General features: G+C 40.3%; 2 pseudogenes; one reads left to right on the top strand and one right to left on the bottom strand.

The window, feature by feature from the left end:
• The window catches only part of LOC146999861 (RNA-binding motif protein, Y chromosome, family 9-like), a 9,629-nt pseudogene extending 3,101 nt beyond the window's left edge, over nucleotides 1-6,528 (top strand).
• Nucleotides 6,529-22,342: 15,814 nt separating this feature from the next.
• Nucleotides 22,343-22,807, bottom strand: LOC146999860 (transforming protein RhoA pseudogene; annotated as a pseudogene).
• Between the last annotated feature and the right edge of the window lie 2,321 nt (nucleotides 22,808-25,128).

Raw genomic sequence — 25,128 nt, 5'->3', positions numbered from 1 at the left:
TTGATTGTCAGAATAATTAGAGTTACTACCTTAACTCATTTATTTTTACCAACTTGGAATTCTCTTTATTCTTTGAAACCTAGCTATGACTGACTTTTACTTTATAGTATTGTTTTTGTGACTTTTATTCAACACATGCTCTTTGTTTACCTGCATCAAAATTTTTAGAAATTGCATATTCTATATGAAACAATGTATTTTTTAACATTACTTTCAAGGTAATTTTTCTCCATTTTTTTCAAGTAACTTTTTTAAATTGTTTCCTTTATTTGGAGAGGGTAATAGTATAATTTGTCATCTTTTTTTTTTTCTCTTTCCTATTCTTGGGTTTTTTTTTTTTCGTTAGTTTATCACATACATAGATGTACATATATACTCCTAAATACATACAAATACAGCTTGCTCAGTGTGTATAATGTTACTTGTACGTATGTTTTTAAGATTGATTATTTTGAGTTGGATAATCTACTTACAAGTGCTGTTCTTCCAGCACTTAAATGATTTTTTTTCTTTGGACTCTCAACATGCCATTCTGTATTTTAAGCTTCATTTTTCAGATTGTAAAATACTACAATTCTCTGTTTCTGTCTCAATTTTTTTCCATTCTGATAAAAAAAAAACTTGTGTATATTTACATTAAGAAAGACATTCTAAACCTCATGTTTGATGCAGTAAAAGGTAAAGTATGTAAGTTAAATTTGTTTCTGTTGTCTTTTTCAGAGTTTGGATGGAAAAAGAATTAAAGTAAAACAAGCCAGGAGACCATTATCACTTGAAAGTGGTAGTAAGAGGAGACCACCATCCTTTTCAAGAACCAGAGGTGCTTCAAGAATTCTGATTTGTGGAAGAGGAGGAAGAAGCAGAGCAAGAAGTCGTCCTTCATGTGAAGGGAATTTGGGTAACTTTCATAGTGGAAGCAGTGTGACTGAAGTAGAAACACTACGACTTTTATTTAACATTCTCATGACTGGAGCAGTTACCTTTAATTAGAAAAATTAAAGGCACTGTATGGTTAGTGTAAATAACAGATGTCTTAATTTAAAATTGAATTTACACCAGAGTGTAAATTGCAAAAGTGTTCTTTTAAGACATTAAGTATTTGTCCTTATATAGTCAACAGAATTTCTGCAAAACTTGTTTTATGTGCATTGCTATTTTGCCTCTGTGTCTGTGTCTGTATGAAGGTTTCATATCCTAGAGTTACATGTTTTAGCTGTCAGTGAATTGAACACAGGTCCTCGGGAGAACTTCAGTACCCCTACACTGAGCAGCCAGATTTATTTCTAATCTTGTTTTTTAGTTTTGTACTTTAGAGGCCAGTATTGAATGTGAGTTGTAATTCTAACTATTTGGGAAGTTAAAACTATACCAGTTAGAAAAGAAAATTGCCTTAAAGTGTCCAGAACTCAGAAGTACATTTCAAATAAAAAGAATTCATCAGACAATACTTATTGTTGTATATTTATCTGGAAACTGTTCATTTCTTCTTTTGATGGCAGTTTGTATATAAGCCTATTGAACACAAATATATCCTCCTAGAATTATCTAAACCTTGCAGCGTTCAAGACTGTTTCAGACTCTGGAAGAGTTTAAAAGAAACAGAAATTTTTAATGTTAACTTTTTTACATGTTAACTTTTGATGTATGATGAGAAGATGACGACACATTAGGATGCTTTATAGGCAATGGTCAAGAGTATTTTATTACTTTTGAAAATAAATTCATATTTTATTTTTATAAAATCTATAATTTTTTGTATTCACCAACATTAAATATCCAAGTAAGGGCTGTTAGATGAGATAGGTGATATTTCTGAAGTAGACTTACATTTTATAATGCTCTCCAAATGATCTAAATGGTTAAATCTAAGTTTTTATTCTCACCTGTATGAAAATACACACTTTATTCATAATTGGACACTAGATGTATATTGATTTTTTAAGCTAAAATGATTATAACATACTTAATTATGAATACTTAATATTCATAGAGAGTCCTAATTTGTAAATTATAATAATTGTTCAGCATGTCTATGTATTAATACTATTATATAAAATTTCTTATGTTTTTGGTTGATATTTGGGCTTATATTTGCATGACAGTTTATTTCATAGAGGTATCTTGCAAAGTATTGAGACAAGAAATATATAAAAATCTGCTTTCTAATAATGAAGTGATTATTTTCTCTGAAATTTAGATATATTTAATTGGCAGATTTTTGTTCCCTTTCACGCCAGTTCTCTGTCATTTCTTTAAACACAGTGTAGTGTTCAAACTATGCTATAAATGTTAAAGCCATCTTTACATACTGTTTGAATTCTAGTTACAAAAGGAAATAGTAAATTTTACCAATTTAGAAAAAGTACTAATTGCTGAGAATACAGTATTGTTAAAGGAAGATTTACAAGTGATGATTAGAACTTACTCATTGAAGTATTGATTCCCTTTAGCTAAGATGTTTCTTTAAATACAGGTGGTGATAGATATACTCCTAATTTCAATGTGAGTTCTTCTGGGAGATACTTTGCAGTTAAAAGAAGTCCATCTTCAAAAAGGGATGGTCCTCCTTCTAAAAGATATGCAACTTCTGCTCTGACAAGAAGCAATACTGGACTGAGAGGACAAGGTAAAAACATGCCAAGCAGACATTTTTGTGGAAATGCAGTTTATAATGAATGAGAAAAGTCTAATTGCCTATGAGTTTTTGACCATCACATTCTTAGAAGACACACGCATATGCACAGGCATACATATGTAGGAAAATTTTGCATTTGTAGATCTATCCAAAGATTTTAGCCAGAATGATATTGAAATTTGAGCCGAACAGTAGTGGTGCACGCCTTTCATCCCAGCACTTGGGAGGCAGAGGCTGACAAATTTCTGAGCTTGAGGCCAGCTTGGTCTACAGAGTGAGTTCCTGGACAGCCAAGGCTATACAGAAAAACACTTTCTTGGGGAAAAAAAAGAAAGGAATGAAGGAAGGAAGGAGAGGAGAGCAGGAGGGAGGGAGAAAGAGAGAGAGAGAGAGAGACGGAAAAGAGAAAGAGACAGGAAAGAGAGAGAGAGAAGAGAGAGAGAGAGAAAAGAAGGAAGGAAGGAAGAAGGAAAGAAAGAAAAAAATCTGAATATTAGTGTATTGAGGTTTTATAAAATCAACATAATTAAGCATGTTGTAAGAAAAATTTGAGTAAAGACCATTAAAATACAAAGTTGTGAAATATGAATTACGAGAGAGATTCGTGCATAAAATAAGAGGCAGATTGATGCTTGATTACACTGACAACAGTATGTTTATATTGCATTTGTGAAGTAGTTTACCAATACAGCTTCATTAAAGAATGAAGTATGCCTTGTAAAAGGTATTTTGCAGAGAAAGTCCAGTGTTTTTATTACTACTTTGAACCATCTGCAACTTGAAATACTTGTATAGTAATTTTTAAACTTAATGTCCAGAACCACATCGAAGAGAGATTTCTAGAAATATGCCAAGAGGAGAGCAAGCGTCTTCCAGAAGAGATGAGTATCCATTACCAAGGGATTATGGCCAGTCTTCTAATGATAGGTAAAGACAAAATAGCAGAATGGTTAAATTTCCCATTGTTGAAGGAAAAAATGCTTTAATTACTGTACTTAGTATCATACAGGAACATTCTATGTAGTGTCAAAACCTTTTATATCCGTTCTCATTAAGACTGTTTTCCAAGGCTAGTGAGATGGCTTAACAAGTTGAGTAACTTTCATGAGACCTAAGAGGATGTCCAAATGCCACAACATCTTGGGAAAAAAACAAAAAAAACAAAACAGGTTTTCTGGGTTCTATATACACAGTGAATAAATAGATAAATGCATACAACATTTTCTGCAAATTATCTTCCAAGTATTTACTTCTTAAGACGAAGACCTGTATTCATATACTCAGAACCAATGAAAAAGTTAGGCATAAAACCTATAATCTCACCTGTGTTGATTAATCAACTCTTATGTTGGTTGGAAGACTCTCATGGGTCTGACAGCAGTACATGGAAAAATTTTAGGACAGTTAGAGACACTGTTCAAATAGAATGTGGAATGTACCTGAGAACCAACATTTGAGGATATCCTTTGAAATTCACGCTCATTTCCTATGTCTGACTAATCTCAAAAGTATACTACCTACTGTAGTACACAAAGTAAATACCTTCCAATTATACAGTCAGTTTCAATTCTGTAAATACAGAGAGGATATCAATGGAAGCACAGTTAACTGTATTCTTATTTGAGCTACATAATTTTCAGATTTAATCCTTTTGTAAGGTTTAATCTTTTTTCAGATTTATTTACTGTATTTTATGTGAGTACACCATTGCTCTCTCAGACACACCAGAAGAGAGCATCAGATCCCATCTTATGAATTAATTTTATTTAATATTTATTAATTATGTATATTAATTACATATTGTGTTCTCATGTATGTCATTTTAAAGCACGATTTTGTGTTGTAGCGGTGCTAAGGACATTTATATATCGTTAATAGAGCTCTTATTTTCAGTTAGTTTAAGTGTATTACAGTTGAGGTGCTGGGCAATATGGTAATGTAGTATATAGAACCCTTTTACATTCCTGTCAGTGATGGTCAAAGTTTTAATTTTTATGAAGTTTCTTCCTCTCCAAATACTGCATCGTCTGCGTTTGTTAAATTTTAGCAAGCCTAATAGCAGTATTTCATTAGCATATTCATGTATCCAAGTTATGTTCCGGATCATTGTCTGAGCTTATTTGGAGAAGTGCCCATTGATATTTTTCCAGGTATCCTGGATTCACTGGCCAGTTCTTTAATTGGCCAGTTCTAGGACAGTGAGAAACTCTCACATAAAAGTTTGGATGGTTATTTTTAATTTCTAATTTATTCAAGGAAATACACATCAACATCTAGGGGATATTTTGACTATGGCAATTACCGCTCTCGGGAAGATCATGCATCTAAAGTCTTCAGGTATTACAATTTCTTTATTCTCTATTCCCTCCCCTTCCTTCCCCTACCCTCCTCTCTGCCTGCTTGCCTGCCTGCCTTCCTTTCCTTTTCTTTTCCTTTCCCTTCCTTTCCTTTTACTTTTTCCTTTCCTTTTCCTTTCAGTTTCCCTCTCCCTCTCCTTTCTTTCTCTCTTTTCTTTCTCTCTTTTCTTTCTTTCTTTCTTTCTTTCTTTCTTTCTTTCTTTCTTTCTTTCTTTCTTTCTTCCTTCCTTCCTTCCTTCCTTCCTTCCTTCCTTCCTTCCTTCCTTCTTTCTTTCTTTCTTTCTTTCTTTCTTTCTTTCTCTCTTTCTCCCTCTCTCCCTCCGTCCCTCTAACCCTTTCTCCCTTTCCCTTTCTCTCTTTCCTTCTCCATATCCCTTTCTCCCTTTCCCCTTTTTTCGTTTTCCTTCTTTCCCTTTCCCTTTCTTTTTTGTCCTTTCTCTTTTTCGCCTCCCCTCCACTCCCCTCTCCTTTCTTATCCTCTCCCCTCTCTCTCTCTCTTCTTTCAACAGGATTTCTCTGGGTAGCCCTGACTGTCCTGGAAAGTCACTTTGTAGAACAGGCTAGCCTCAAACTCAAAAATCTGCCTGCCTCTGCCTCCCAGGTGCTGGGATTAAAGGTGTGTGCTGCCACCACCAGGCAAAACTGTTATTTCTTATGTTAACTAAAACTTTCTTTTAAAACTTAGTGAGCATGCTGGCTATCGTGGAGGACGTGATAGAGATTTCTCTGAATATTTAAGTGGAAATTCATACAGAGATACATATGGAAGTTATGGTAAGAGTCCTATTTTACTTGGTAAATAAATGCCATCTTAATGAATTTTACACATACAGAGAAAAGTAACATGGGTTATACATTAATTAGGTGGTTGGAGTATTTGCTATTGCAGTGTTCTTAACTGATTAAATGTACAGCCTTAAAGCTGTTTTCTTACTTGGTCATTTATCTACTTCAGGAAGCTTCCATGAGGCACCATCTGCAAGAGGTGGAAACAACCGCTATGATGACTATAGCAACTCACAAGATGGATTTGGTGGAAGAGGAGAAACATACACAAGCAACTGAAGTAACATAAATTCAAGTGACTATGAATGTAGTGGTAGACAAGAAGTGCTTCCACCTAGAGATAGGGAATACTTTGAGCGTGAGGGCAGACAAGTAAGAGGGCATTCACCTAGGGATAGGCTGTATAGTGCATCTCGTGAATCATACAGTAGTAATACCAAGATTTGGGGGATCCCATGGAGTTCGTGGAGAAAGCAGATATAAAGTGGAGGCAGGTACTAAAGTCTTAAGTTGTGTACCACACATTATTTCTAAGAAGAAAAATAAGATGTTATTCCTATGTTCTCTAAATGTTAAAAGAAATATGTTGATTTAGGAGATAAGGCAAATATTAAGTTTTACTGCATTACCCGAATACTGAAATACATTGGTTGGGGGGAAAGTGAAATAATGACTAACTTCCCATCCATGAATTCTTCTTCAATGTAAAACAAGAAAACTTTAACTGTTCCAAAATGATTCTTTGTTAAGATAGCCTTGTTATTGTTAAAGTAGAATTTACCAGTAGAGATTATTTGCATAGTCAAAAAAAAATCTGTCAATAAAAATTAAAGCAAAGCCATTGTCTCATTTCGTTGTTGAGTACCAAAGTATTCCCTCCTTATTTTTTTTTTTTTTTTTTTTTTTTGGTTTTTCGAGACAGGGTTTCTCTGTATAGCTCTGGCTGTACTGGAACTCACTTTGTAGACCAGGCTGGCCTCGAACTCAGAAATCCGCCTGCCTCTGCCTCCCGAGTGCTGGGATTAAAGGCGTGCGCCACCACGCCCGGCTTCCCTCCTTATTTTTGATGGCTTTTCCTTCAGCAGTGAATAAGCCCATCTATGTCTCCCTTTTCCAGTTTTCAATTCTGGGTTAGGCCCTTTAGTTGAGCTTTGTGGGCTGAAGTTCCTGGCAGCAAAGCAGTTGTCCAAATAACAGAGTCCAAGCCCATTACCGCTGCCCCTGCAGACCTGATTCCATTCTGGATGACGCTGCTCCTATCCATTAAGTATATTCATCCCTCATCTGACCAGAGTATGTCAATCAAGTCTTCCCTGACATTCTGGATGTATCCCAGAACTATAGAGCAATCATGCTGCACATCTGAGGGTGGATCAGATAGCAGGGTGGCTGGCTTTAGGGCAGAGAGTGTATTATAGCTTATGCGAGGGGAATTCAAAAGTAGAGCTTGAAAGTGCACCAGTCTGGCACACTGGCTGGGTGGATTCCAGAGGGCCCCCTCAATAGCATTGGGGGTGGTGATAAGTTCCTGCCATGTGGTTATTTTGTCAGCATCCTTGTCTTGCAGGCCATCCTTGGGCCACCGGGTCCAGCTTCTTAGATAAGTAAGCCAGAGATCTTTTCTATAGTCCCAAAGTTTGGGTGAGCCACCCCCTTTTCTATCCCCTTTCTCTCATCCATATACAGGTGGGAAGGTCAGGCATCTCCAATAAGGCTCTTCTTAGAGTCTTAAAAGCCATGTCCATCTCAAGGGTCCATTCTATTTTGTCTTCTTGGCCCTGGGAGTCCTCATATAACAGTTTGGCTAACTCAGTGAACCCTGGCACCCGAAGTCTTCAAACCCATCATATCCCAGAAATTTCTGTACTTGCCTATGGGATATGTAACTGGGATGTTAAGTTTGGTGTGTTCCTGGTGTATGACAGCATGTGTTGGTCAGTCCCCTTTGAATATGTAGGTGACCTCATGTTGACAAAGCTGGGCCTTCTTAGCCAAGTTGACTCTGTTCCTGTAGGAGGTCTCATGTGGCCTCCTGACATGTCTCCAAGTCGGGGGCTCTCAATACATACTGGAGCACATCTATTTGGGGGTGTGCCCACAGGTACTCAGCCGAGTCCTCATACAGTGCCTCTTCAAAGGCAGTAGGTGGAGAGACCAAAATATTTTAAATTCAGACTCCATTTTAGAGAACCTGACCTAAGTTTGAAGTCAGGTAAACTAACATGCCCATACCTAGCATTAGTTTCCAAGTTAGTTTCCCCCAACAAAACCCAAGCCTAGCTCCGGTCTCTAGGCTCACCCCAACAAGACCAGCATTTCCAGGTTACACCCTGAACAAGACCAGCTGCTCCAGGTTATTACCCCAACAGATCTGTACCGCCAGATTACAAGCCCACACCCTGCCTAATGACCACCAATATAGAGGGAAATAGAAATTAATTTTACAGTTTGATTCCCAGCACCAGCCAATTATGCTAAAGGCCATAGTAGCTTTCCAATTAGATGTTTGCAGTTATTCCTGCCACCTGCCCCCGAATACCCCAAAGTACCTCCCCCTCCCCACTCCCAGCCACCTGCTGCTTGCTATAAAGCCTTGGAATGATGTTCAGGGCTCCTCTCTCCACCAAAAACTGTCCTGGCCTGTCTGAGGTGAGCTGAGAGACTGAGCTATCTTAACTAAAATAAAGACCTTGCTGTGAGATTGCATCAGATCAGCTCCTGTCTGGTTTAACATTTTCCTGGCATTATAGGATGAGTTCTTGAAACCTTGAGGCAGGAGTGGCCCAGTCAGTTGTCCCTTGAAGCCTCTCTCCAAGTCTTGCCATTCAAAGGCAAACAGAAGCTGGCTTTTGGGTTCCAGAGACAGGCCACAAAGCCTTTCACTGGCTGAAGCTTCCAAAGGATGCTGCAGGTAGTTTGGTTAACAAAAGCCATGTTCACAGCAGAATGATGCTCCCTGGCTTCAGGGTCAAAAGCAGTGTAGGCTGTGTAGGTTTCAAAAAGTCTTTCTAGGTCTTTCCTGGGACTCTCACTCTTCCCCTGCATCACCTGGCTCACCTTAGGTAAGATTGTGATCCATCTGGTGGCCTCTCAGAGCCCCACCCCGCCCCCATCATTATCTTTTGGTAGACCCAGCACCTCTCCTTACCTTTAACAGTTGTGTTAAAATCCCTGTCCAAGGAAAGGCTGCATCTATATCAACCTGAACTTGAGTGGGCGGGCCATTTGCTACTGGAACCAGTTCCCTGATGGGTCTCACAATTATCTCTCCTCTGTCACAAAGAGGACCTGGAGCAATTGCTGTCAGACATGCCAGGTGAGTCAGCATGATTGCATCTAGAATGCCTGTGAGAGCTAATGGTCTTTCTGAAATTGAAACTCAGGTCTATAGCTTATAGTTTCTTACTTTTTAAAAGAACTGCTATACTTCTTTCCCCACAGTTTTTCACAGACACATATCTTACCCCTTTTCCTCAGGTAGTGTGGGCAAAATTTTGAGAAGAAACCCAGGAAGCTACACATGATCTTTTCATTATAATGTCCACTGAAAAACCTTCCTCTCTATACCTTTCTTCTTCAGTACACCATGACACTCTCAATAACTGGGTCTCTAACCTAGAGTAGAAACCAAAGTTTCAAATAATAGTCCTAATTTAAATGTGGGTGGGCTCCTTTATAAGTAGCTGTGGGGATATGAGATTCTCCTTTAACAGAGCTATTCTCTTCAGATCTCTGACTGAACACTGTTCTGACTTCCTGTTCCATGCCCTCAGTTACAGGTTAATTCCCAGGTAGGGAGCATCTCCAGTACTGATTTCCTTTCAAGTCTAGTTATGGTTGCCATACCAGGGCATATCTCTCCTTAGCATTCTTTCAACTGTAACATCTGATTCCAATAAATGATTCACATAATAGATTTCAGATAGGAAATTTGTAAAAGAGCACAATGGGTTTAATAGTGAATTTCTACTTAGCCAACTAATGGCAAGTGTGTACGACCAACACACATGTCTGGATAGGCAAATGGCAATGCCTCTTTCCTACTACCTGGTCTCATGGGAGACATACCGGGTTACTCTGGGCCCTGGGGCAGGGTAGTGGTGGAGTCACAGAGTAGGACTCTGGTAATGGCTTTAAAGTCTGGGGGTCTTCTGGCTTTCTAGCTCTCTAATTGTACTGAAATGCTGAGGATAACATCTAAAAAGTCCTCAAAACTTCCTTGCTCTTTCTTATGGTAAAAGACTGCTGTCTTAGGCGATTAACACCTGTAGCCTAACAGCAGAAGATTAAGCAATGCTGCCTTTGTCCTATCTCAGCAGGAACTGCTGTGCTCTAACTTTCAGCCTGCTAGTCAGAAGTCACAGAGAGAGAAGACACTTAGTTGTAAGTTATTACTTAGTCGTAATTTATTACTAAGTTGTAAAAGTACCCTATAAAGGCTATCTAAGGGGAAAAGTGAAAAGATCCTAAGTAGGGAAAAGGAAAAATTCTCTTAGTGGGGAAAGGGAAAGGATTCTAGCCTAAGTGGGGAAAGGCCAAAAAACATCTCATCTATTATCTCTCTCATCTCTTTGTCCTCAGTACTTATACATCTTTCAGAACATATGATCACAGGTTACATAGTTCATCACAAGTTCACACAGGAAATCGAATCATAAATTGAAATAGAAGTTTACAACAGGGAAGGCTTACATGCATATCCATTAGGAGTAATTATCTAGCTAAACATCCACTACCTGTCTCAGCTGCACAGGTTCACTGAAGGTCTAAAACCATAAGTTATTCGTGAAGTTTTGTATAGATAAACCCAGTCAATACTTTATCTTCTGTCCTAACACCTCTAATAAATCATTATTTCCCTTTTAATGACCTGTGGTTAATTGTTTTACAAACGCTTGGAATGTGCTCTGAGCAGGAGAAAGTCTGGTTACCATCAAAGAGCAAAATTAACTGGTGACCCTTGGGAGACTGACAAAGTTCTCATTGCAGCTTTGATTATCAGAAAAGGACTTACTAGCAGTACCATTAATAAGAAAAGCTTAATAATCACAGATATAATTTTAGGAATTCTTATAGGATCATCATTAAGACTTAAGTCATCTATTTGTCTATATAGCATTACTACAATACAGTACATATTCGTGGACCTGCAGAGATCTACTCCAAAGGGGTGTGCTAGTACTTAGTGATTGTTGTATATGTACAATAATAACAGGAAAAGCATGTTAATAGCAGGAATCTTTCCTAAAATGAGTCCCTCACAGCCTTGCTCACCTGTCACAGATAATATACTATTCCGAGGCAGGCCACTTCAGGATGATCACCTGCTAGTTATCAGCTTGTCCCATTATGGCTCCTGACAACTCTTCTCTTTGAGAAATATAAAAGAAGCTTATATATCTCCCTTTGAGCAGTACTGATAGCATATCCTAAGCACTTGAAGATGACTGGAAGAAGAAACAGAAGCAGAATAACCAATCCTGTAATAATTCCCAAAGTTATAAGAAAATTCCATAAAGAATTATTTTTAACAAAGTTTATGATTGAATGTGAAAGACAATTAGCCAATTCTGCTACTGAAGAACTCATCAGTCTGGAGTGACTGATGGCTCTGATCTGGGAATGTAAAGTATCCATATCAATAGCAAGCTGTGAATTGTTCCACACACCATGTAGATGTGCTTGTATCTGTTCCCAGAACATTTCTGACCCATAGTAGGGCAGAGGGGTGATACAAATCCATTTAAAATTGGCATGACATGAGATAGTTAAATGGGTTTTTAAATTATGGACCTGAGTTCCTATGTAAAGAATGGCAAGCATTTTCTATCTGTCAAACCTCTATCAATTCTATCCTGAGAAAACAGTGCTAAAGACATATTTTTTGTCAAGGAATAAACATGATTAGCAGTGTGTACTGTTGGACTAGAGAGGCAGCAGAAGCTGCAACTCAAGAAGAAGGAAGACCAAAGTGTGGACACTTTGCCCCTTCATAGAATTGGGAACAAAACACCCATGGAAGGAGTTACACAGACAAAGGATGGACCATCTAGAGACTGCCATATCCAGGGATCCATCCCATAATATGCCTCCAAACGCTGACACCATTGCATACCGCTGCAACATTGGGCTGAAAGGACCCAGATATAGCTGTCTCTATTAAGACTATGCCGGGGCCTAGCAAACACATAAGTGGAAGCTCACAGTCAGCGATTGGATGGATCACAGATCCCCCAATGGAGGAGCTGGAGGAAGTATCCAGGGAGTTGGGGGGATCTGCAACCATATAGGTGGAACAACAATATGAACTAACCAGTACCCCGGAGCTCTTGACTCTAGCTGCCTATGTATCAAAAGATGGCCTAGTTGGCCATCACTGGAAAGAGAGGCCCATTGGACACACAAACTTTATATGCCCCAGTACAGGGGAATGCCAGGGCCAAAAAGTGGGAATGGGTGGGTAGGGGAGTGGGGGGGAGGGAGGGTATGGGGGACTTTTGGGATAGCATTGGAAATGTAATTGAGGAAAATACGTAATAAAAAAAATAAATAAATAAGAAAAAAAAGAAATAAAAAGAAATTTAGGTTGTAATGTCTAAGATAACTTCAGCTTAGGTAAATCCCTTAGGTCATGAAAGAGAATTAACAGTCTGTACAAAACAAAACAAAACAAAAGCATTGCATCAAGACTGAGAAAGTAATTGGTGACAAAGCATAAGGTAGCTAGGATACAATGAGAAAAAGCATTAAGACCCATGGTGAAGTTATACAATTGTCAAAAAGCATTCTGGTAGGAAATGATACATACAGATTTATATTAAACGATTTTATATCCCCTGTATCCTGTAGGTATAGCGTTAAAAGTCCAATCAGATGCAATCAGGAAACACATCTTTGGTGTCTTCTTTTTATTTTTTTGTTTTTTTGGGGGGAGTGGCGGGGGGGGGTCGAGACAGGGTTTTTCTGTATAGCCCCGGCTGTCTGGAACTCACTTTGTAGACCAGGCTACTCTTGAACTCAGAAATTGGCCTGCCTCTGCCTCCCATGTGCTGGGATTAAAAGTGTGCGCCACCACTGCCCAGCCTTCAGTGTCTTTTTTGTGGGGTTTCTTTTGCTGGGGTCTCTGGCATGGTTGAGAGTCTGCAAATGATGATAGATTTCAGATAGGAAAATTTTAGTTCAGCCTCTGAAGTAGGCTTGAAGGAAGTGGCAGGTGTAGAAGTCTCTGTCCATGGAGAAGGACTGGCACAGTCAGCTGGTCAGGCAATCTACAGGGTCCTGTAAATATATAAACAGAGCTTCTCCCGGAAAAACATCCATTCTTTTTTATTATTCAGTTAGTATTTCTTTATTTTATAGGGGCTAGGAAAGTTGAAAAAATATACTTATTTATTGTTCTATAAAGTATCATAAGGAGATGATTAATTATGATTTTATTTTGTAATTTAGATTCCATATCTTTTTTTTTTCAGTAGAACACACTGTATCTTTACTTTCTCTTTTATCTAGTATATACAATAAATGCTAAATGTTTGGAGTTGTATATTCAATAAATTCAATAAACAGATAAGCAGTGATATAGCAAATACAAGCATTATAAGGATTTTTAAAAAAGTAAATGTCTGTTTAAAATAAAATGTTGTTACAAAAGCCAGAATTGGATTCTAATAAAACAAGGCACAATGTTTAAGGCAAAATTTATGAAGAGAGAATATAAAGTTAATATAAGATCATATTTTTAAATATCCTTTGGGGGAAGAGGCACAAGAATTTAAAATAGCTTAAACATTCTTTTTAGATATTAGCCATAATAAAGTAAAATAAATTTGATACAATAGGACTATATTTTTTCCAGAAGAAAAAAGTCCACTGTTGAATCATATTTCTGAGCTACATTTTAATTATGTATATACTTATACAGATATTTCTAATACCCAGACTTTTAAGTATAGAAAATTAAGATGTCAGAGCATACCTAATGATTTGACCAATGTAAAAGGTAACATCTTTTCAGCATCTCTTGTTTTTGAAACCTCCAATTTTAAAAAGCTAAGACCTGTTATTTAAAAAGCTTTTCCCACTATGTTTTTGCTTATCACACAAAGTGGGCTGAGAATGTGACACACCTCAACACAAGTCTAGACATGACAGAAAGTGACTAGTGAGTTAACACTGTTTCTCACAACAGCAGTGCTGACCATGTAAACTGTGCACAGTGACTCTCTTAACCATCCTCATACACAAAACCAACCAACTTAGTTACGGCTCCAATGCCAGCAAACAGCAATGCCAACTCATCTAAGACTCCTCCAGCTAGAGTTTTAAATAATACAGTTGTATTCAATTTATTTCTGGCTGAAAGAATCAAGTATATTATGATGAATGCAGATAGATAGCTTTCTGTATGTAAATAGCCTTCATTAAGCCACTAAATTCAATACATACATGAGACTGCATATTATGTCACTCATTGAGACTGACTAAAGTAAAAGCCTGACAGCACGCATAAAACTGCCTTCTAAATGTTCAACTCTGTGAGTTAGTGGAATGCTTACTTCAATCCTTTGTAAATACAGATCACAAAAAATATAAAAAGAATGGAGGTTTTTATTCCTATTAAACTATCCCCTTTTCAACCTAGATGAAAACTGTTGCTGAAACAAGCTAGATCTCAGTAACAATATTTTCATAAGATGATGCAACTTCTTATCCTTTGTGGTAGCATATACATTTTAAATAAAATTCTATGTAAAAGATATACTGTTTCACTGGGGGATGGGGTGGTAGTGGTAGGGCTCTATCCTTGATTCTGGAGGGCTCTGATCTTCTGGCACAGCGTGATGAAGATTTCCTACATCTGTTGTGGCCCTGTTGTAGGCAGAGGAACCTCTCAGGAGCAGTCTTTCTCCCTCAAGTCAAATACACATCATATAGCTATTGCCAACAATTTATCATATACTTCCTTTCCCACACTAAGGGCTAAATGGAAGATGTAGGCACTTTCAGACCACAAAGGACACGATGCCTACTGTACTATTAAAAAGATCACACTATGTCAGAAATATAAAACCACACACTACTGAGTTAATCTCACATAACAATATATGCCTAATGAATAACTAGTGAAGGATAAATAAACACTTCTTTTTAAGCACTGGTATAGAACTATGTGCTAAAGGTCATACTGCCTAAAAGCCTACACAGCACCTTCACTGTGTTATATGCCTAGTCTAACTTAAAAACTCAGTATTTTGCACTAAACAAAGAGCAATGTCTAAATGTCTACTTTTAGATGAAAGGCAAATCATTTAGGTAAAGGCACTTACAAACTCAATGCAGCTAAATAATGTTACACACATGTTTACAGGTAAAGCTGTATCTACAAGCACGTTTGTAAAAAGCTACTACTAAGTACTTGATTTGTAGTTTTTAAAACCACAATGAAAAGGTAAGCATTAACGGAGGCCACCTGCTGTATTATACCCACCAGGTCAGGGAGGGACTACTCTCCAACTCTAGGAAGAGCAAGGCTGAAGAAAGCCTACAGCTTGCTGGCTCCTGTATAAGGAGTCATGTGAACAGCTTCCCAGCAGTAGGAACCAACGTAGTAATTAATAATAATAATAAAGTTAGTGATAAGATTTTAAGGTAACAATTCTATTACTCTACAGGGCCTTACTGGCTCAGGGATTTGCCTGGGTACCTATGATTTCTCTCTCCCTACCCCATGTGGATTTTAAAAGATTTGTTTCATCTAACATTCCAGCCAACAGCCTCTTCTCGATTCTTCATTTAAACCCAGTATTTCAGCGTCTGTTAGAACTGGTCTCAGGGACGTGCTGCACTACTAAGGGTTGAGTTCTACTTTTATTTACATCACCCCAAAATGTCATATATTTCAAGTACAATTTATAATGAATGTTTATTTTTAATATTGGCAATAACATTTTAATATCAAGATTTTTAGACCAAGAGGCACCTTTGGCACATTTTAAAGTAAAATACTGAGCGGGGTATGTGGTATTCCCAGCAGCTGGGAAGCTGAGGCAAGAGGTACCATAAGCAAGTTCAAGGCTCAGAAAATAAAATAACGGCTAGGCAGTGGTGGCACACACCTTGGATCCCAGCACTTTGGAGGCAGAGGTAGGTGGATTTCTGAGTACTAGGCCAGCCTGGTCTACAGAGTGAGTTCCAAAACAGCCAGGGCAACACAGAGAAACCCTGTTGCAAAAATCCACCCCCCCCCAAAAAAAAAAGGAAAAGAAAGATGTCTATATCTTTTAAGGTCTATGACCTCACTGTTCAATAGTATGTCCCTGTGAATTATAGGGGATGTCAGTGAGAAGCTAAGAATCAGTCAAACACCAATTCTTAAGGGCTTTTTAAGTTTAGGCAAGGGCATTGTCTGATTTTTAAGCCCTTGGTATTATAAACTAATGGAACAAATACTGTATCATATCTTTGAAACAGTAAAAGTTTTCCCAAGTTAGGAAAAGACATAAATAGCAATGAGAATTAAGTGTACATACCTACAGGAGTAAAAGCTAACTTTCAAAAGACAGGACATATGTAACATTTGTCTGCTTTAAATCACAAGGACATAGGGTCATCCGGGGTTAATTCTCAAGCTTAGCTGACAGCTCTGCAGGAATGCAGGAGCAGTTTCTCTGAGTTCAATGGTGATTTGTAATGTAAGATCATGCTAAGTTACCTTCTTAGGAAAAGCAACAAGCTTTTGTTAAGAAATTAAATTAATCCTTACCTCCACTTATTGGACCGGGAAACATAGAATGAACTTGAACATGTCCAATAGAGAAAAGGCAATTTCTAAATTGAAGCAAGACTTGTAATTCTGAAAGCTGGGGCTAAAATTGCAAAATAGCTGTAAAACAGTTACACAGTTTTTAAAAGGGGGATTGTCCTTCATATTTAAAAGAAAATGGCTATTGTCATTAGCTCCATTGGTTGTGCAAAAAATTCTGGTGTAAGGAAAATTTCTTTTAGGTTCTTAAAAGTTGTCCAGGCAGTGGTGGCACATGCCTGTAATCCTAGCATTTGGGAAGCAGAGGCAGGCAGATTTCTGAGTTCCAGGCTAGCCTGGTCTACAAAGTGAGTTCCAGGACAGCCAGGGCTATACAGAGAGAAACTATCTGGAAACCGCCCCCCTCCAAATTGTTTTTAAAATTTTTATTAGATATGTTATCCCAAAATTCCCCTATACCCTACCCCTACCCCCCTTCCCTATCCACCCACTCCTACCTCTTGGCCCTGGCCTTCCCCTGTACTGGGGCATATAAAGTATGCAAGACCAAGGGGCCTCTCTTCCCAATGATGGCCGACTAGGCCATCTTCTGCTACATATACAGCTAAAGACATGAGCTCTGGAGGGACTGGCTAATTCATATTGTTGTTCCACCTATAGGCTTGCAGACCCCTTCAGCTCCTTGTATACTTTCTCCAGCTCCTCCATTGGGGGTCCTGTGTTCCATCCAGTAGAGAAAGAGAGAGAGAGAGAGAGAGAGAGAGAGAGAGAGAGAGAGAGAGAGAGAGAGAGAGAGAGAGAGAGAGAGAGAGAGAGAGAGAGAGAGAGAGAGAGAGAGAGAGAGAGAGAGAGATCTTACAAGTTAAGGTAACCTGCTGTTTGAGGAGAAGTTGTGAGTAAATATTTTGTGGAAGAGGTACAGTCCTGTGCTACCTGCAGCTGTTGGATAGTCCTTCTTTGATAAATAGGTTGGTCACCTGAGGCTGTTGAATTACCTCTATTGTTTGAGGGGCCAGAGGTAGGCTCGTCACAGTTTCCCTGGTTTGATAAAATTTCTGTACTATTAAGGATTATAGTATCACCAGATAAGGCAGTACCATTTTTTATGAAAGTTAGTTTGGCATTCCTTATGCCAGTGGACAGCTATGACACCCCGTTGGATTTTCGATTTGAGTGGGGTCAGGAGCATTAAAATTCATGGCACCTCCTGCTTTACCAGGACATTGTTTGCTGATAAGTCCAGGCTTCTTACTTGAATAACTGTTGCGAACCAAGTCTGATTTATTAAATGTTTTCTGTCCTTGATTAGTACAATTTTGGATAGTGCCCCAACCTTGTGAGGTTGTTGCAATGGGTACACTTTGAAAATATGAAGTAACAACCTCAATGCTTTAAATACATTTCCAGATTTTTTTAATTGTCTTTAGAAGAGATAGAAAAGTGGGTGCAGCACTCTCAAAGGCCAGATGTTTTAAAACAATATTTACTGCTTCCATTGAGAGAGTAACAACCTTTGTCAGAGAATCAACCAACAGTTACCCTCATGAATAGGACCAGGAAGCATTGTATAAACTCAAACATGTCCTACAAAAAAAAAAAAAAGACACTCTCTAGATTGAATTAACACCTGGATTAACAGGCTGGAGTTATCACAGAGAAAGGAGCTTCAGTTGGGGAAATGCCTCCATGAGATCCATCTTTAAGGCATTTTCTCAATTAGTGATCAATGGGAGAAGTCCCCTTGTGGGTGGTACCATCTCTGGGCTGGTAGTCTTGGTTCTATAAGAGAGCAGGCTGATCAAGCCAGGTGAAGCAAGCCAGTAAAGAACATCCCTCCATCGCCTCTGCACCAGCTCCTGCTTTTTGACCTGCTTGAGTTCCAGTCCCAACTTCCTTAGAGGATGTGCTGTTTTTCCTCTGTGGTAAAAATAACCTGAAGCAGTTGCTGTCAATCATCCCATGTGGTTCAATTAAGTTAGTCAGACCCTGAGGATTGTCAGAAAATGAGGGGTTATGAGTTTTCCAGTTATATAAATGTTGTAAGGGTTGATGACCCTGCTCATCAGGGGACTGTAGGCTCAGAGGGGCAGAATATGGGTTTCCTCAGGACTTGACCCCTTCTCTCCCTCCCACCCCCCAGCTCTGAGTCCCTTGGGCAGGTCCCTCTCACCCGGGAAGGGACAAGGACAGTAAGTCCCACGGTTCCCTAGGCTGGACGGGTAGGGCCAAAGGCCCTGCAGCTTAAGTAGCCTGAGGACAAAGAGAGGGAGGATAAGGGGGATGGGGATAAAGAAGGAGACAATCAGTATCCATAGTGGGGAGAACCTGTTTCTTGGGCCTGTCCTGAAGGAGGAGCAAGGATTGGCATGGCCATAGGTCCTGACAAGGAAACAAAAGGGTGAACCCACAAAGGAGCATTGGCGACCAAATCTTCCCACAGGATGATACATGGGATCTAGTCAGTGTGGCTCTTTGAACCAGAGTCAAAATTGCGCCTCTTGAGAACCCTCAGGAGGCCATCCAATCAGGAAGGAGGGCCACTCTGAGGAGCAAAAAGTAGTCCATTTCTTTTTCTTTACATCTACTGAAAGATTGTGAGCTCTAGTCTTAACCTCCTTCCAATGTTCTAGAGTAAAGTTCAGAGGGGTGGACGGTCCATGTCCCAATCTGTCCAAAAATAATGTCAGTCCTAATCTATCCCGTCCCTCGGGATTCAGTTATTCGTGGGTGCAAGGAGGACTGCAAACCTGGAAGGAAATTGGAGGAAGGAAAGGAGAGGCAGGAGATGAAGCAAATTTGTCAAGGTCTCATTTATTAGGCTGAGGTGCCTTGATTTTAAAGCATACATCGTGGGGAATAGGGGAGGGGTCGAAGGGGAATTTTACAAAGAACAAAGAAGCGGGCATCTGCTGACATGGGGGCCAAAGTCAGGCGCCAGGGGAACATAGATCCTCCTTGACAGCCTTGGGTGTCAGGCTGGGCTCAGGTGTAACTCAAGGTGTAACTCCTTGGATGGCATGGGAGTTCAGGAAGAAATAGCAAAGAGGGGACTGTAATTCAGCTTTTACAGCCTCAGGTGCCAGGAAGGGAATAGGGAGGAGGAAGTGATAACCAGCTCCTAGCACAAGGCCATTTGGCCTGTCAGGGAGATTGTGAAGGACTTGCTTTCTCATGGGATGGTCTCTGACACTAGTCCACACGCAAAAAGAGAAATGAAAAATAAAATACCAATGTGTTCCTGCCATGAGCACCACAAAGATACACTGAATAACTTGGTAGAGGTCTCTTTGCCACTAACCCCAGATGAAGTCAAGACCTCTTGGATCTGACTTCCCGGTGAGAGTCTGGAGCATCCTCCAGGACTCTCCTTGCCGCGGCGTTATGGCAAGTCTATCTGCCGCTTCTGGCAACACCTGAGAGACAACTCCTTCATGGAGTCTTCAGAACCAAAACCAAGCTAATCAGCTGATTAGAGTCAGAGAAAATAGAGAGGCACACACAAGACAAACAAGGTAACTGCTCGAGTGGCCCTCAGGTTTCCAGTCACTGTTCCTGGAGAAGGGCAGCCCTTTTCTCTTCCTGTCTCCCAGCCATCTGAAGAGTCTTCATCAGCACTGTTCTCATTCTGTTTTATAAAATCTTTTAAATCCTTTCCCAAGGCTCCTGGGTTTTTCCCCAGGGCACTGTTTTGGTTTTGTTTGTTTGTTTTCCTTTTTTTGCTTTTTGTTTTGTTGTTGTTGTTGTCTTGTGAAGACATAGCAAATGAAGATACAAATGAAACTTAACATAGTAGTAATGATAGCTGGCAAAATGTCAATTTCTTTTAAATCTACCCTTTTCAAATGTTCAAAATAGCATCACATACAATCGAAGAGCAGTTTGCCATCTTTTCTGTCTTTTATTTTCATCTTTGGAAAACTGTCTTTATTCTATTAGTTGGAAAAATTAACTGGTTCAGAAAGAAGTATAGTCAGCTGTAGAGAAGAGGTCCCTCTAGCCCCACCCACAGCCACCATAAGAACTGGTGGCTCCTCTGGGAGGCAACTTGGATATAATGTGGAGAAAGGAGCCCTGTGACTTAGAGCTAGACCCTGCAGTCCATCTTAGAAGGGCTATGCCACCTCCAAAGTATAACTACTTCAGGCGTGAAACCAAATTCCTATTTATTTAGTCCAGTCTGGAAAGGAGTATTGGAATGATATATAGGGCTGAATAGGGGAGGTATGGCCATATTTTATCAGGGAAAGTGACAAAATGGGAATTTTAAAACTGAACATTCAATCTGACTTTTTTTCCAAATGCTCTTTGAAAGAGAGAGAGAGAGAGAGAGAGAGAGAGAGAGAGAGAGAGAGAGAGAGAGAGAGAGAGAGAGAGAGATCAGTATTAGGAAATCCAATTATACAAAAAATACTACATCTAGTCTGGGGTAGATATACTTATTCTTTGGTATCATACATTAAGTGGCACAATTACACAGTAACTATAAGGTAACTAACACGAGACTACAGAACTGTGTAACTCTGCTACAGCTGCAGTGGTTTTGGGCATTTCTGGCTGAGCATGTTTGCAAAAAACTGGATGCCCATCCCAGAGCTCTGCTGGTGGAGTCTGTTCAGAAGTAAAGCTCTGAAGTAGTGACTCACCAGAATTCTTGCAGCTGACAGAAAACAGGCAGGATATGTTTATTATAAAGTAGTTACAGCCCAGTTCACAACTTACCAACTGTTTCTCTCTCTAGAAAGAAGCAAGAAGTTAAGAAATTCTTTGAACACATGAACCTCAAGAAGAAGGAAGACCAAAGTGTGGACACTTTGATCCTTCTTAGAAGGGGGAACAAAATAACCATGGAAGGAGTTACAGAGACAAAATTCGGAGCAGAGACTGAAGGAATGACCATCCAGAGACTGTCCCACCTGGGGATCCATCCCACAAACAACCACCAAACCCAGACACTAGGCAGATGCCAACAAGTACTTTCTGTCAGGAGCCAGATATAGCTGTCTCCTGAGAGGTTCTGCCAACACCTGACAAATACAGAGGCAGATGCTCACAGGCATCCATTGGACGGAACACAGGGTCCACAATGAAGGAGCTAGAGAAAGTATCCAAGGAGCTGAAATGGTTTCAGTCCCATAGGAGGAAAAACAATATGAACTAACAAGTACCACAAGAGTTCCCAGAGACTAAACCAAGAACCAAAGAGTACATATGGTGGGACTCATGGCTCCAGTTGCATATGTAGCAGAGGATGGCCTAGTCAGTCATCAATGGGAGGAGAAGCCCTTGATCCTGTGAAGGTTCTATGCCCCAGTATAGGGGAATGCCAGGGCCAGGAAGTGGGAGTGGGTGGATGTGTGAGCATGGGGAGGGGGAATGGGATAGGGTGGATTTCAGAAGGGAAATGAGGAAAAAGGATAAAATTTGAAATGTAAATAAAGAAAATATCTAATAAAAATAAAACTTAAAAAAAAAAAACAGAACTTTGAATTAGCGGCTAGTGTCAAGTAGAGTACAGAGAGGGCAGTTAGAGCAGTGTCAGAAGGACCCTGTCTGATCAGACAGGTTGGACATCATTAATAAACATGCTTGGCCTGTAAATACTGGTAGCAAGATGACTACTGATTTCAATCTTAGGTAAATTATAGATTAATGAAAAGACCAGTAAATTAACCACAAGAGGCTGTGCTTCACAAGGCTTCAGAAGATGAGGCACCCAGACTTGTTCTTCTCACGTCTAGCTTGCACATCTAGCTTGCAGAGGAGCTCTCGTGGTTATCTGCAAAAACCTCTCTCCCTCCATCACTAATCTTGCTGAACACACCTGTTTGCCATATCTCTGCCTTCATCAGGTTTTACCAGCTCCTGCTTCATTTTGGCTAACTCCCATCTTGTGTGCTCTTCATTCCGAAGATCCTTCCTGATCACAACTAGGATGATGGCAACATTTGGACAGAAATGTTTGACTTCTGGAGTCCATTTTTCTGGGATCTTTTCTAAACTATCAGGGCTGTCAATGGAAAACCACATCAGTATAACATCAGTGTCTGAATAGGAGAGAGGCCTCAGGCAGTCATGATCTTCCTGTTCAGCTGTGTCATATAAAGCCAACTCTACCTGCTTTCCATCCACTTCAATATCTGCCACATAGTTTTCAAACACTGTGGGTACATAAACTTCTGGAAACTGGTCCTTGCTGAGGACTATGAGCAAGCATGTCTTATTACCACAAGCTCCATCACCAACAGTCGTCGTCCAAATGGCAGCCATCACTTATGAAGGTGCTGAAAACACACAGCTTCTGGGATGCAGTTGTACAAACTACCAGGAATGTCTCAGATGCAAGGCTCAAGGCGACTACTCTAAGTCCGGCCTCTTTGAGCTGAGGACGCCTGTCCAAGATTCTGGGATTCCACTGGTCCTCCAGTCCATAGGTAAGTGAGTCTGCTGGTCCTCAACTCCACCAGTTCCCTATTCTGCCAGTCCGTCAGTCCAAGAGATCTGAGACAAGGACTAGCAGCTCCTTGGCAGACAGTGGGCTAAGAAGAGAACCACTGGCTGAGGGGTGGGGCGTGAGTGGTCTTCCTTTTATTTTTATTATAATTTTCATTTTATTTACATTTCAAGTGTTAACCCCTTTCCTGGGTTTCCCCTCTGGAAACCCCTATCCCATCCTCCCTCCCCCTGCTTCTGTGAGGATGTTCCTCCACCCACCTACCCACTCCCTCCTCCCTGCCCTATCAATGTGGAATTCTTAGTCTTGATCCTTGGGTTCTTGTTCCTTTGTCTGCCTCCCTCTGGTGTTTGATTGAGGACATTTGCAGTCCTTTCCGATTCTTTTTATGAAGAGGCTGACTGTAGAAAGACCGTTGGCTTCTCTACATCTGAGCTTTAGGTTGTCTTTTGTCTGGGCTGCTGTTTGCAGCATGTGTACCACTGATCTCAGGCAGCCTACAACACAAGCAGTCGGGAGAAGGTGTGTGGCTGCACAGTGTCCTATACAAACTCGGGGATAAGGAAAACGGGCAAGAGAAGCCTGAAGCCTGACTAGGGGCAGAGATGCCCAGATCAGACCCCTGTGCCTGTAAGAAGGATTTAGAAATTTAGCTGCATATTTTAAAGCTGTTGATCCTCAGCTGTGAAGCCATCTCAGGCAGCCAGCCCTGGGGTCCCTGGTCCTTCTCTCAGGATCAGGCAACCGGAGACTGTGTTGTGGCACTGGCACTGGCACAACCTCATGCCTTGGTCCTGCCTCCTGTTGGAGCATAGGCAGTGGGGAGGGAGCCTCACTGTTATCTCTCTGTAGACCTCTTAGACCCACTCCACACTTGATTTCCACCCTCTGCATCTTTAGAGCACTGCCCTAGTTGTTTATATTCAGGAGTGGGGATGCTTTTATCTCAGGTTAGCTCAGTTCTAAGCCAGCGTCCAAGTGTGTGTGTCTGTGTCTGTGTGTGGGGTGTGTGTGTGTGTGTCTGTGTATCCCTGTGTCTGTGTGTCTGTGTGTGTCTCTGTCTGTCTGTGTGTGGAGGGAGGGTGCAACCTCTAGGATATACCAAAGACCTGGGATGGGTGGAGACCCCAGGGAGTCTATGGTGGCAACTAGCTGAGACTCCCAGAAGTGGCCACTTCCACTAGAGGCAGTAGAGGGACAGGGACAATATCCCACCCACAAAATCTTGGACCCCAAATTCATCCCAACTACAACAAGTGTAGGTACACATATGGAGCAGAGACTTAGGGAACTGCCAAAGAATGACTGGCCCAACTTGAAATCCATCCCATGGCCAAGAACCAATCCCTGAGTAGTAATGATTCTCTGTTAAGTTTGCAGATAGGAATCTAGCATAACTCTCCCCTGGAGGTTAATAGCAATGCCTCACTGAAACAGATGTAGGGACCCATAGCCAAACATTAGATGGAGTTTGGGAAGTGTTATGGAAAAAGTGGTAGAAGGGCTGAGTCCTTAGAGGACAGGGACTCCACAGGAAGACCAAGAGAGTCAATACATGTAGACCCTGGGGATGGGGTGTTGGTTCCCAAAGCCAAAATAACAAATCAAAACCAAAACCAAAACCAAAAACCAAAAATCAAAAGAAACAAAAACAAAAACAAAAAAACAATAGGCGAGCATGGCCTGGACATAGACTGCCTGCATACATAGCAAATGTGCAGACAAGGCTTAATGCAGGTCCCCCAACAACTAAAGCAGGGGCTGTCTTTCAGTCTGCTAGCTGCCTATCTGTGGATCCTGTTCCCCTAAATGGTGTGAGTTGTCTGGCTTCAGAAGGTGATGTGCCTAGTTCTAGAGAGACTTGATGTGCTTCAGGTGGGAGGTACTCTGGGGAGCACCCAAAGGTGGGTTCTTCCTTGGGAAGTGAGAAGGGGAGGGGAAATGGGCAGAAAATCTGATGAGGGGCACTCCGAGGAGCAGGGCAGCTGATATTGGAATATAAAGTGAATGAATGAATGAATGGATCAATCAATCAATAAATAACAACAAAAAGAATAAAAAGGAATGCAAGTTGGTGCATGTTGTGGATTGCCCTGGTGCTGTTGGTATTTTGATGTCAATTCTGTTTCCTTAAGAT

The sequence above is a fragment of the Mus caroli genome, unplaced genomic scaffold (genome assembly GCF_978045245.1).
Source record: "Mus caroli unplaced genomic scaffold, Mus_caroli_1 scaffold_34, whole genome shotgun sequence".
Taxonomy (NCBI): domain Eukaryota; kingdom Metazoa; phylum Chordata; class Mammalia; order Rodentia; family Muridae; genus Mus; species Mus caroli.
This window is presented reverse-complemented; position numbering and strand designations above follow the sequence as displayed.